The following is a 13,077-nucleotide window of genomic DNA, read 5'->3' as shown; positions in this document are numbered from 1 at the left end:
GTCTTTCCAGGTCTAGAAGTCCTTTCCAGGTCCAGAGCCACAGTTGTCAAAGCGTATCTGTCAGTGCTCTGCGTGCCCCTGGATGCTCATTTAGTAAAAAGGAGGAAACAGGAAAAGGAAATGTAAAGGACAAATTCTGGCCATCACACTGGTACTCTCTTCATAAGACAGTGAGCAAGGTAGGGCCATGAAGTAGGAGAAAAACATAGGGATCATTTTACAGGGTTTCTTCCCTGATTCATAAAGTCACATTGAGATTGGCTGTTGGTTTGAAACAAAATGGAGTCAGAATATTCCACTGGGAGTTCACCTCTCCTCTGTGGTCTGGCTCGGCCTCCAGCTACCCCTGCCGCAAACCTACTCTGGAAGGGCTATATATAGATGTCCTGCCTTAGGAACGGGGCCGCAGAAGGGCTGGCCATTTGTTTTTATTTGCTTCTTGTCCCCACTAGAATCTCTGCAAAGAATAATGATTGCAGCTGTGGGCCAGGGTGCAGGGCTGGGACACCGGGCGGAGGCAGGTAACACAGTAACGATTCCTGGTGCCCACGGGCAGTCAGGCTGCCATTGGCGCTGCTGGCGCTCTGCTAAAAACTACATGCTGGATGTGTGGAACTGATAAATAGACTTCTTTGGACTGGAGAGGGGGATGTGGCCGGGTAAATGAATGAGGGAGGAAACCTCTGCTCACCACCCACTTCTGAGCCACCTCCTGGCTTTGGCAAAGGCTAAAAACATTGACTTGGTTCGATTAGGACCTTCCCCCTCCTCATTCTTTCCAATGATCCCTCACTGATCAAGTGTCCCTGTCCCATAGCAAGGATGCTCGGCCCTCCTTATCTCCTGGCACTCAGCAAAGTCCCCTGCCTGGGTATCTGATACCCAGGAGGATACGAGCATTTCCCCCAAACTTCCCATCATGCCTGACACCAGCTACAACTATAGAGTCCAGCTCCCCCAAGAATTTGCCATATCTCCCAGTAAGGTGCAGAGTGTAAATTCAGCTCTTTATTAAATGCCATTGCAGCTGAAGTCTTTTGCCCTTGGGTGACTTGCCTCAAACCCTAGGATGATACCGGTCTAGCCGCTGCTTTTCCTTCAGTCTTTCCTTTTGGAGGAGCATCTGCTTAAGAAAAGAGAACCACCTGGCTTTCAGGGATGGAGATGGTCTCTTGTGGAACATCTATTGATATTGTGACACCATCAGAAAGCAGCTAGAGGGATGGGGCTCAGAGGAACTTTTTAATGTTACTGTATGATTGGGAAAAAACAAAAACAAAATAAAAAAAAAAACTTTGCTATTGTATGGCCCTATGAAGATATACAACCATTGTCTACAACCATATGAAGAGCAGCCACAAAGAAGAAGTCATTCATTAATCCCAAAGGAAGGGCTAAAACCACTGGGGGAGGTTAGTGGGAGGCAGATTCCTGCCCAAAGTAGCATTTCCTGTCTTAAGAGGTGGTGAGCTCCCTGCCACTGGGGGTGTTCAAGAAACAATCTGTCCAAAATATTAGACAAATTTCAAAAATGAAAAATAAATTTCAGGAGACTCCAAATCCAACTGAGATTTTCTTCTTTAATGGAGTTGAAGGAACAGATGGATGAGTGTATAAATGGAGGAAGGCTTGAGCAAAGGAATTTCTTGTTATCTTTTCAGAGTTCCAAGTCTCTGTCCTCTGGTTCTTCTAAAACTTCAGGAAGCATGGGTTCCAGAAGGAATAAGACAGTGTGCCCATCCCAGGGCCCTCAAGGAAAATGAGCTGAGGAATGACTGGGACCTTTTCAACTCTAAGCATCTGTGACTCTGTCAAGAAAAAAAAAAAAAAGACACCCAGGAGATAAGGGAAATACTCCAAATCATACCCAGACTGAATATTTAACAAAACTGGGTTTTGATTTTTTTAAATAAGGCATCAGTGGCTCTTTAAGCAACAAAGAGACTATTTTATGCAAATTTCCCCTCAGGGCCTTCATGAAGATGTTAACATCTTTCTTGTCACAATATCTACCTTATTACAATGAATCATAGTGCTTCTCTATTCTCTTGCTGAGACATCTTTGTAAGATAAATTCTCTGGACTGAGAGCAGGGCCTAACTTTTTTTTTTTTTTTAAAGTGAAAACCTCTTCTTGAGAGTTCCAAGGAAAGGGTTGGGAGACAGGAGGTTTAAAAAAAACAAAGGACCTCTAGTGTGCTGAGACTGAAACCAAGGGAGGCCCTGTGGGACTCCTGGGCGCCGAGGCCTTTTGGTTGCCCCTTTCTGGTAGGCAAGACTCCAGCCTCCATGACCTTCCCTGAGTTACAAAGGGCAGTTTCGAACAATTGCTAATCAAGGGAGGAGAAGCCAAAAAACCACCGGAGGCAGGATTAAAGGGACCAGAGAAGCTCATTAAGATTAGGAGACAACCACCTGAGAGGGGATTGAGGGAGTGGAGGCCCTGCACACACCCTAATCTTATCAGCAACCCTACCCTTGAACCACTGTTATAAAACCCCTCATCAAATCCTCCTGGGTGGGGACACACAGTTTTCAAAGGCAGGAGCCCACTGTGTCCCCCTCTGCCTGGCAAAGCAATAAAGCTATTCATTTCTACTTCACCCAGAACTCTGTCTCTGAGATTCGATTCTGCACCAGTGCAGAGAGACCAAGCTTTTGACATCAAGACCAGTGGGTGGACCTGGACACATTCTTGATGAAGAAGTGGGCTGGCTTGCTCTGATGGTTATGATTCAACTCCCACTGGACACCAAGCGCGTATCTCTTGCTCTGGGAACATTCGAATCATTCCACTTCTACCAGAGAGGCAACATCTAAGCCCTTTAAGGACAGCCTTCACCTCTCCATCCAGGTCCCCTCTCTGGGCCATGGGTAAATAAGTGGCTGTATGTTCACAAATACTATTTTTCCTCTGCAGGGACTCATTCCATGGCCTTAGAATAAAAAAAAAAAAAAGAAGTCACAGGAAAATAAACACCATGTATATTAATATATATAACTCCATGGTTATGGAGACGGGAGGTTTTTGAATAGCAAGGTCCAAAAGAAAGAGAGCAGGAGTGTTTTCCATTGAGACCTAGATAGGAGAGCTGAGACCAGGGGCACAATGAAGCCACAGCAGCCTCGGGCTCCTTCTGCCCTACCAAGGGGGGCACTGAGCTGGCAGGTCAGGGCGCAGGGGCAGCCTTCAAGGAGAACAGACATTCCTTTAAACCAGGAGTCGGCAAAGCTTCTGTGAATGGACAGGTAGTAACCATTCTAGGCTTTGAGGGCCATATGGGCCAAATGGGCACAGAATGAGTGTGGCCATGTACACAATTAAGCTTTATTTATGGTTACTGAAATTTGACTTTCACATTAGTTTCACGTCACACGAAATATTCTTTTTGCTTTTTTCCCCCAACCATTTAAAAATGTAAAAAGCATTCTTAGCTAGCAGATTGTATGAAAATAGGCCTTAGTTTCTCAACTCCTGATGTGGACTGAACAGCTTTGTGATGGAGTCTTTCCCGCACTTGTGTGCGAGGCCCAGACACCCTTCACAGCAGAAAAGGAGCTCCCCAAACCCTGGGGGTGGCTGACTAGCCCTGGGAGGGTTGCACCCCAGCTCACGCTTCTTTTGTCGCCTGACCTCAAATGCAATATTCTGCGAGGAAACCTTGTCTAAGTGTTCAAAAGTGCTTCTATTCTGCCTGTTGGAATGTGATGAAAGCGTGCTGGAGGCGAGTGGGGAGGCCAAGGGCCTTCCAGAAGACGTTTGGCTCAGACAGAGAACCTGATTCTAAAGAATGCTTTTACAATCATTTTAAAGAAGGTTGGTGCTAAATAGTCATTGGGAAAGAGGAGGTTGCATGAAAGAGAAGTGAGTTAGAAGAGAATGCTGTGGAGCCCAGTCTTCCGGAAATGGCTTCGCTGGAAAAGGGGGTCACAGGACAGTAAACACCACAGACAATTCCACAGTCACGGGGCTGGGGGCTTGTATATATGAAAGGAGGGAGGGGGACAGGGCTGTTATTACATGTGGCCTCGGCCACAGAGCTGAGGGGGAGTTAGGAAAGCCTTAGGGTTCCCTCTGATGATGATTCTGCAGGCTTTTAGCTGAAACACACCCCAGCCCTTGGGCAAGTTACTTACCTTTGCACGTTTGCTCTGGAGAGCATGCCTACTGCATATGAAGGACAGAGCATGGCAAAAATAAAGGGTCAATGAACACTGGTTTTTATTAGCATCACAGCCATCACCACTTCTTAGAGTCTCTTCTACGGATTTCTATAAATACATAGAATTTCAAATTTGTTGTGCTCAGTGGATCTTGCGTTCTGTACTTTGCTCTTAAAATCATTGTATATACTTTTCCCAGGTATCTGAATAACTTTCAATTTGCGGCCAATGGTTTTATAATATTTCTTTGAACGGTTGAGGTTCCAGTTACTTAACCTCTCCTTGATGTGTGAAGGTTTGGGTCTTCACTATTATAAGCAGTGTTCCCATAAAGAACAGACTCTCCCAGAAGGGGAAACACAAGCCTGAAGATGCCCTCATATACGGGTTACTTATGGTCTGTGACACTGGTGATAGAACTCCTGTCTGCAGAGAGCTGCACCAGCATTGGGTTTTATTATTTTAGCTTGTTTTTGCTAATAGACGGGAAGTGGGAGCTCACAGTTGCTTTATCTTTCTTTTTTAAAAATTAATTATAGGGACTTCCCTGGCGGTCCAGTGGTTAAGACTCTGTGCTTCCACCGCAGGGGGCATGGGTTCGATCCCTGGTCAGGGAACTAAGATCCCGCATGCTGTGTGGCACGGCCAAAAATTAAAAAAAAAAAAAAGAAATTAACTACATAGGACATGGGTCATCTTCCTCAACAGGCAGAATAGAATATTGCATTTGATATTTGTTTACATTCTCCAGCTACAGGATCAATAGACATGTGGTTTTATGCCTTGTAGACATGTGTAGGCTCTCTGTTTATGTTGAATATAAAACTTTTTCACAGGTTTTTCTCCATTGTTATCTGTGATGCCCATTTCCCATTCATTTCCTTAATATCTGGGTTTTATTGTTTTTCCGAAGTTTTAACTCTATATGGATCTTAACCTGACGTTTTTATTAATGAAAATGTTATGATTCAAGCAAGGAAGAAATCAGCTCCCCTCCACAGTTAGGAAGGATAAGATTTATTTTATTCTTTTTTTTTCTTCAATATTGTGCCTCTAATCCACTCAGACATACAGTGCTATATGGTGTAAGTTATGGATCTGGAGTTTTCTCCACATTGCTTCTAGTGATCCCAACAAAATATACAATTATGTGTTTCCTTGTGGTCCCTTATACTTCACTTGTCACATATTTTTAAAGTATTTCCTCTTTAGAGTCTATTTCTGGAATCTCTGTTATCGCCCAATGAAATGGCCTGTATTCTGTTTTTAAGTCAGTACCATAGCATCTTAGTAATTCTCACTGTGAAATAAAAAAATACCTGTGAGTGCAAGTTTCTAGCAAGCAGCATGACATACAGTAGAAGCTCATTAAATGTTTATGGAAGAAATGAACAAAGCTTTCCAAATTACTTTTATTCTTAAGTATCATAATTTACAATAGTTTCCATATCTTCACTGTTTATTTAATAGGATCAAAACTGTAAGTTAACTTGGAGAATACTGTCATCTACTGTACTTGCCTTGTCATTCAAAAGTCCGGGAAGATTCCACATGCCGTGGAGCAACTAAGCCCGTGCACCACAACTACTGAACCTGGGCGCCTAGAGCCCGTGCTCCACAAGACAAAAAAAAAGCCACAGCAATGAGAAACTCACACACCCCAATGAAGAGTAGCCCCCGCTCGCCACAACGAAAGAAATCCTGCACGGAGCAACAAAGGCCCAACGTAGCCAAACATAAATAAATAAATTTATATATGTAAAAAAGAAAAGTAGATTTCCTTCTTTCTGATTGGAGTGTAACAGTATAGCTATGTGACATTGTAATTAATAATCTTATACGCCTTCCTAATCCCCTTTGCTTCTGTCGTTTAGGTTGCAAGATCCCAGAGATTTTAAATTCTGTTTCTCTCCTTTTTTACTTGATATATCCTTTCTTTGTCTTTAAAGCTTTACAATGATATTTTCTGATCGTCTTTCTCTGGTCATTATTTCTAAAAGGGACTCTATACAGATTAAATTCTTTATTAAAAAAACTCTGGGAAACTTTCTACCATTATATCTTTATTTACTATTTCCTTATTTGTTAAGCTTTCTTGATTCCTATTCTCTATAGAGTGAATTTTCCTGTACAGCTAGTCTATTATTTTTTTCATGCATTATAATATCTGCTTATTTAATCCTTCTATGTTTTTGTTTAATTTTCCAACTTATCCTACATCTCACACATTTGTCATCCAGAGTCAATTTTAGTATTTTTTTCATTTCTAAAAATATTCTATTTTTATGATATCTATTATGTAACTATAGTCTCCACCTATCTGTGTTTGTTATTATTATTATTATCAAAAAGCTTTAAATTTTCTTTTATTTTTTTCCAGGCATATTTTCTCTATTTCCTGAACCCTGGCTTGGGGGCATGTTGGTTTCATTTCTGTCACTATTTATGTTTTTCCTGAGCTTTTACAGCTTTATTTTTTTTTTTTTTCTGCTGCAAAACTTGTATTAATAAGTTTGGGTTACTTCAGGAGGGAGAGGGGCACAGGGTCCTTTGAACAAGGTTGAAATATGTCACTGACCGGCTAAGAAGAGGTCCAAGCAATGAAAGTCATAAGTGACCCAAGGAGGAGAAGGGTTCATTGACCAAGAGATGCTTCAAGAAGAGGAAACCAGTGGATGGGTTGCAGCAGTAAATTGATGGGGCAAAGGGCGGACCTGGAGCATCTCCAGCTTGGGCAGTAGGAGGAGGGAAGAGCTGATTCACATACTCTGTGTCTATAGTTCAGGAAGTCAGGCTTCAAATAGACCTGCAAGACAAACAGGGAAATAATTGGCTCCACAGAAAGAGGCAGAAATTGGAGAAGTTTCCAGAAGACTGATGAGCTGAATTTATGGTGCTATGTAAACATGAAAGCTTAATAGGAAGAGTTTAGTGAGAGGTCATGATTGCACACTACTGCACAGCCAATTAAAAGTTAGAACTGGAGCCTAACTGCTCTTTGTATCTAAGCCAATAAATCAGATCATTAGATTGGTTGCAGGGTTTTCGTGAAGAGGGCAGAGTTGCAGCTCTCTGATTTCACACGGGCTCTCTCCTCACCCTCAGGTAGGAGGGAATAGTTCACAGGAACAAACAAGGTCCTGGTGAATGGTTTTGTACATCGCAGAGAGCAGGAGGTGGGAGATACTGGGCGTGGAGTCCAGAAATCCAGGAGTTAGAGTGTGCAATGTTTCATCAAAGTGTTTCCTGCACTGCCCAGATGATGACAAGTGCCCTCACCCAGTGATAGGGGTGGCTCAGTCAAGTGACTGCTCTTAGAAGGTGATCTACCCACCCTCCCAACGCCTGATGTTTGGTGCTTGACAAACGTCGGCAGTCATATCCTTCTCCCAAGTAGATCTGGTTCTGGGAGGAGAATTCACTACCCATCAGGAGCTTTCCAATCTGCTGTGTGTTGTGTTTTATTTGGTTTTTGTGCCCTCCCAAAGCGGAACTAACAATAATGGGCAGAATCTGTTGGAGATTGATTTGGGTATAGTTTTGGAAGCAAGCTTTCCAAGGATAGCATGCACAGCCCGAGAAGTGGGAAGTGGGAAGACTGCAGACAGGGTTGGTGATTATATAAACTGTTGGATGAGACCACCTTTAAGAACATCTTCCAGTCCTGAGTTTCTGTGAGGTAAGGTAAGGGGAGGCAACTTCCGGGTCTTCGTCTGGGGGAGAGGCAGCCGCTTCTAAGTGGTGAACAGACTCCTCAGGGGAAAGTCAGGGAGTTGAAGTAACAGCTTGGTTCTGCCAACTCTGACAGGCTACAGGACCTGAACCAGATCCTTGAACTTTCTCTAAGCTGTAAGATAAGAGGTTTAAACCTATTTTAACCCCAACCTCTTAAGTCCTGCTGACTGCACTTCCAAAACGTCTTTTCCCTCTATACCTACTGCCTCAGCCTCTGCTGGACCCTAGTCCTTTCTCAGTCAGACTATTACAAGAGTTTTCTCATGAGGTCTCTGGTGTCCTTCAGTGTCCCACCCCCAATCCCTCCTCCACCTGGCCTCCAGAGTGATCTTTCTAAAATGCAAATTGGATCACATCATTCCCCTTCTTAAACTTGTTCAGAGGCTGTCCAGCACCTTCATAATAAAGGTCAACTTCTTTAGTATGACTCCCCAGACTCCCCAGCCGGCCAGCTGTAGGGGCCATACTCAGCTAATTCCAGCATCCCCAGGACCTGGCACATGAAAGAGCTCCACCAATATTAGATGAGTGAATGAATAAACAAATTTCCTGCCAGCCCTGTTATTACCCACTCTGTCAGCCCCAACTGACGTCTCTAAAGCACATGCCTAGCACATCTCTGTATTCTGGTGTTCTCCGCCACCTCTACAGCCCCAGTCATTCCTCTCCTTACCCCCCAATACTCCACCCTGCCTTTTCTAGAGGTTTCGGAACACAGAAGTTGTATACTGTTCAGAACAGAGCATGGCTTTTGAAAGGGCACCCTACTTTGATCACATCTGCAAAAAAGCCTCAGGATGCCCCCAAGGAGATAAACGTCACTGCCCCGATACGAAGTAATTAACAGCCTACCGCTTCCCTTCCCCGAGGTCTCCAAGAGAAACAGTGAGAGCCCAGCTTTTCTTAGTGGGGAGGAATCAGAGCTTACTCAAGCCGCACTCTCTCCTTCCCACGCCCATCAGAAAGGAATAAATGAGATGAAAAAGCTGAAAAGGCGAAAAGGGGGACACCTTATAGATCAAGGTCAGGCCAGGGGGTTGGCTCTGCTCTTAATGAGCGAGAAAAGCCCTACCAGGTAGGTGGCGGGGAGAGGAACGCAGCACGAGGCTGGTAATTTATCGGGAGGCAGGAAAACTGCTGAATTTGACTCTGGTGAAGGGAAGATGTCAGTTGGACATCTGTTCCCGACACCTCAGCAACTAATTATTTCTCTGTGCACTGTGGTCGGTGGGCTGGAAGAGCCCAGGGGCTGGCTGAGTCCTGTCAATAAACCTGAGTTTGGCAAAATAAATCAGTAAATAAATAAACACAACCCGCAGCCATTGGAAACAATAACACCTGAGCAGCTCTCCTCACCCCGTAAGATCAACTGATCTTCGTGCCTAGCAGGGCAGGGGAGCAGAGGCAGACGTGGGAAAGACTGAGGGCACCCCAACCCCTCCCTCCCATCATCTACTGTTCTCGGAGTCTCTTTCACCACATGGTCTCAAGAAGCACTCGTCCCTGTTTCTGGACCTCTTATTCCATAGCTGCTGAAAATTTCATGCTCTGTCAGCCCACATCTTCCTTGTTATCACAATCTGTGAGGACCGGAAACACCAAGAACATTTTTAAAGAGACTTTTCCTACACAGTGTCTACTATTGGATTAGATTGCAACCAAGTTGCAAGTTTCTTTGGGAAACTCTGTCTGCATCCTTTTCCCTCTTTTGACCCAATCTTGCCTCTCTCCTCACCTCCTACCTTCCCCAGGTCTCCAGCAAGGTAAACATCTGGCCAACTTCTTCACACATCATTATCAATTTAATTTGTGACGGTTGGTTTTCATATCTTTTTCTCCAAACCGGACAAGAATAATTACTGTGAACCTGATGTCAGGTGCATAGATGGAGTCCAGTGAAAGTCTGAGGGAGGGAGGGAGGGAGGGTGAGAGGGGTGCTGTTGGTAGGAGTGAATGAATGTTAGTAACAGTATGTCACTCCTCCTGGACTCCATAAAAAAAAATAATGCTTAATTCTAAAATGTAAATTGGGGTAGGAAAATGAAGACCACACCTGCAAGTCTGGAAATTTCCACCACAGAGAAAGAAGTCAAAGCCCTGGAAATATGGAAAGGGGGACACAGTAATGCCCAGACTGAGAAGGAACAGGCAGAAATAACCATAATTGTATTGTCACTATCAAGTGCTCTGGCCACTGGTAGGGGTGTTGCTGGGGGTGGTGGGAAGGGGCAATAAAGGCAAACAGGTACAAAGGGCGATGGCTCTGGACCCCAGAGTCAGCCATTGCTGTGGGCCCTGCCCAGTGCCATCAATTGTCTGAGACTCGGTTTCCTTGTTTGTAAAATAGGTACAGGAGAGCCTCCCTCAGAGGGTGAATGTCAGGAAGAAACCGGAGCTTCTTCCCTCCTGCATTCGGAAGCGTTTCCAAGGCTCACATCCGCTAGGTTTGTTCTGCTGAAAACCCTTCCATGACTCCCGACTACCCTTAGAAAAAAGCCCAAGGTCCTCCACAGGGCTCACACAGCCCCACGGGGTCTGTGCTGCCCATGTTCCCAGCTTCCCCTCCCTGCTCATTGCTGCCTAGGCGCCCAGATCTTCTTTCAGCACCTCAGTCTTAACTTGCCCCCACAGGGCCCGCATCCGTCTTCACCTAGCTACTTCTACTCAGCCTTCAGATCTCAGTGCAAGCGTTGCTTCTTCAGGAAAGTCTGCCTTGGCCTCCCTAACCGGGTGGAACCCTCTTATAATAGAAGAAATTCCAAAGCTCACACCACCTCACCTCCTCCGGGCCCAAGCCCCCACCATCTCCCTTCTGGGCTCCTGCAACAGCCTCCTGCTGACCCCCTTCCCACCACTGTTGCCCACCTACAGTCTATTTTCCACATGCAGCCATTGTCCTTCCAGCCTGAGGACCTTTGCACGTGCTGTTCTCTCCACCTGGAATGATCTTCCTCTAGATCTCTGTGGGATTCTCTCACAGCTCTTCTGGTTCCCTGCTCATGAGTCATCCTTTCAGAGGGGCCCTTCCATACCATCCTGCCTAGAGTCACACTCTAACCACTTATTCTGCTTTGTTTTTATCGTAGCACTGAAATTACATTTTCTGTTTATTTTGAAATTTTATGTTCAGTTGTGTTTTGTCTCCTGTACTAGGACATAAAATTAATGAGGACAAGATTTTGCCCTGTTTATTGCTGTATTCTCAGCTCCTAGAACAATCCCTGATACATAGAATAGAGCTTTAGAATACCATGAACTCTTATTGGTAGTAACCTCACAGTGGTTTCTGACTGCATAATACCTGCCCCTTTCACTGAATTATAAGCTTCATCAGGGTGGGGACCATATCAGTGTTTCCTCATCATTGTCTCCAAGGCCTCACTAACCTGCCTGTTACGTAGTAGGCACTCAATAAACACTTACTGAATAAATGCATGAGTAAGAGAACGAGTGAATGGAAATGGAAAATTATAAGCACAAACATCAGGTCCTATTATGATTAGCTTCAGTCGTATCTCCTAATCATACTTGCTCACACTGGGAAGTAGTGATGTGCAGAATTTAAGTCTGCACTCTCCTGGCTAAATTCCCTCTATTGCTTTTCTCAAGGGTGTTTGCAGGGAGGGGCAAGCTCATGGGAAAACATTCTCTGCCTCTCCGATTTCTCCTATACTTGAAAAAAGTTCAGGCCCACAAACACAGTTGTAAGGTTTCCCAACTTGTTTCCAGCACAATTTACCACTTCCCCCAATTCAGTCCTCAGGATAACCTCACATAAATATTATCATTTTCTACATTGGCAGCACTTGTGAAATCTCCATCTTACTTGTGGGCAGGCTGAAAACTCAACTTGTAGCAAATATTATCTCTGTCTTGTGCTCTCCATCCTATGGAAGAGGCTGAGAAGGCATCAGAAAAGAGCTGTGTTTGCATAAAGGTTGATGGTGTGTGATGCCGTAAACTTCATTGCCACACAATTGAGGAGACGGAAGTAAGCTGCTGGTATCCCTGCCACTCTGATGAAACATAGTCATTCCCAGCTCGGGAATATAAACGTTACAGCACCCAGCTCTCTCAGAACGTGATAACTCACTTTCCAAGGGAATTCATCAAAATCCAGTATATTTCATAACAGCATTTAGTGTGGTGATTCAAGTTACTATAAGCCCTCCAGAAATAGTCTAGGGCTCAAACAAGTCAGGGATAGACATCTAAACAGACTACCAAAAAAGTCAACAGTCATAGTTTTGAATTCCATTCCTGTTCTACCAAGACCTTGGTCAATACCTTTTGATCCATCTAAGGTCTGTCTCTTGGAAAGCCCAGGAAAAAACTGATGGAAAGCGTTGCAGGGTAGTCCTTTTAGAATAAGATTTGCTGTAATGTTTTTCTAACTTTGCATTTTAAGGTCTTAAAATGTGACCACTATTATTTGACCTCCCTTCCCAAGGTTTCCCAGCACTAACTAACCAGCACTGGTCCATGGCTTAGTGAAAGGCGTGTGGCATTAGAAGACCTATTGATTAATCCTGTGACATCGGACAAGACATCTAATAATTCTGAGCCTCCATTTCCTGCTCTATCAAATCAGGATGATCAGTCCTGCCTCATAAAACTGAAATGAGAATTAAGTGAGATGATCAAGAGAGCTTATAATAGACGCTTAGTAAATATTGGTTCCTTTTTTAGAACACTGTCTCAATTCACTGCTTTCCTCAGTATCAGACTCAGTCTATCTTTTTTCTTGTGTTTGTCTGAACTTCAAACTAGATTATAAACTCTTTGGGGATAGGAACTGCCTCTTCTCTTTCTTTTGTAAATCACGATTTCACAACATCTAACTCTCTTGACCTGTGTACCGGACAATGCTCTATTGACTGGGTGGATTTACAAGTGATGATCGTAGTGACATCAGAGAGAAGGCGCTGTTCTGAGGCTGTGGGGAGAGCTGAGAAAGGGCTGAGCTTCCAGCACCAGTCTTTTCCAGGTTGTAGGCAGCAGAAAGGTCCTATCCCAGAAGAGCAAATTCTCATTTCTCAGGTAGCAAGAATTTTCTCTGTGGCCCTAAAAAGGCAGCTTTTTTTGTTTTGTTATACCTCATGTATGTATGTATTTATTTATTTGATGCCCTAAATATCATATGGAGCCCAAATCCCCATAAGAAAATCTGGTTGGCAGG

Source organism: Lagenorhynchus albirostris, chromosome 2 (genome assembly GCF_949774975.1).
Source record: "Lagenorhynchus albirostris chromosome 2, mLagAlb1.1, whole genome shotgun sequence".
Classification (NCBI taxonomy): Eukaryota; Metazoa; Chordata; class Mammalia; order Artiodactyla; family Delphinidae; genus Lagenorhynchus; species Lagenorhynchus albirostris.
Note: the sequence above shows the minus strand (reverse complement) of the source record.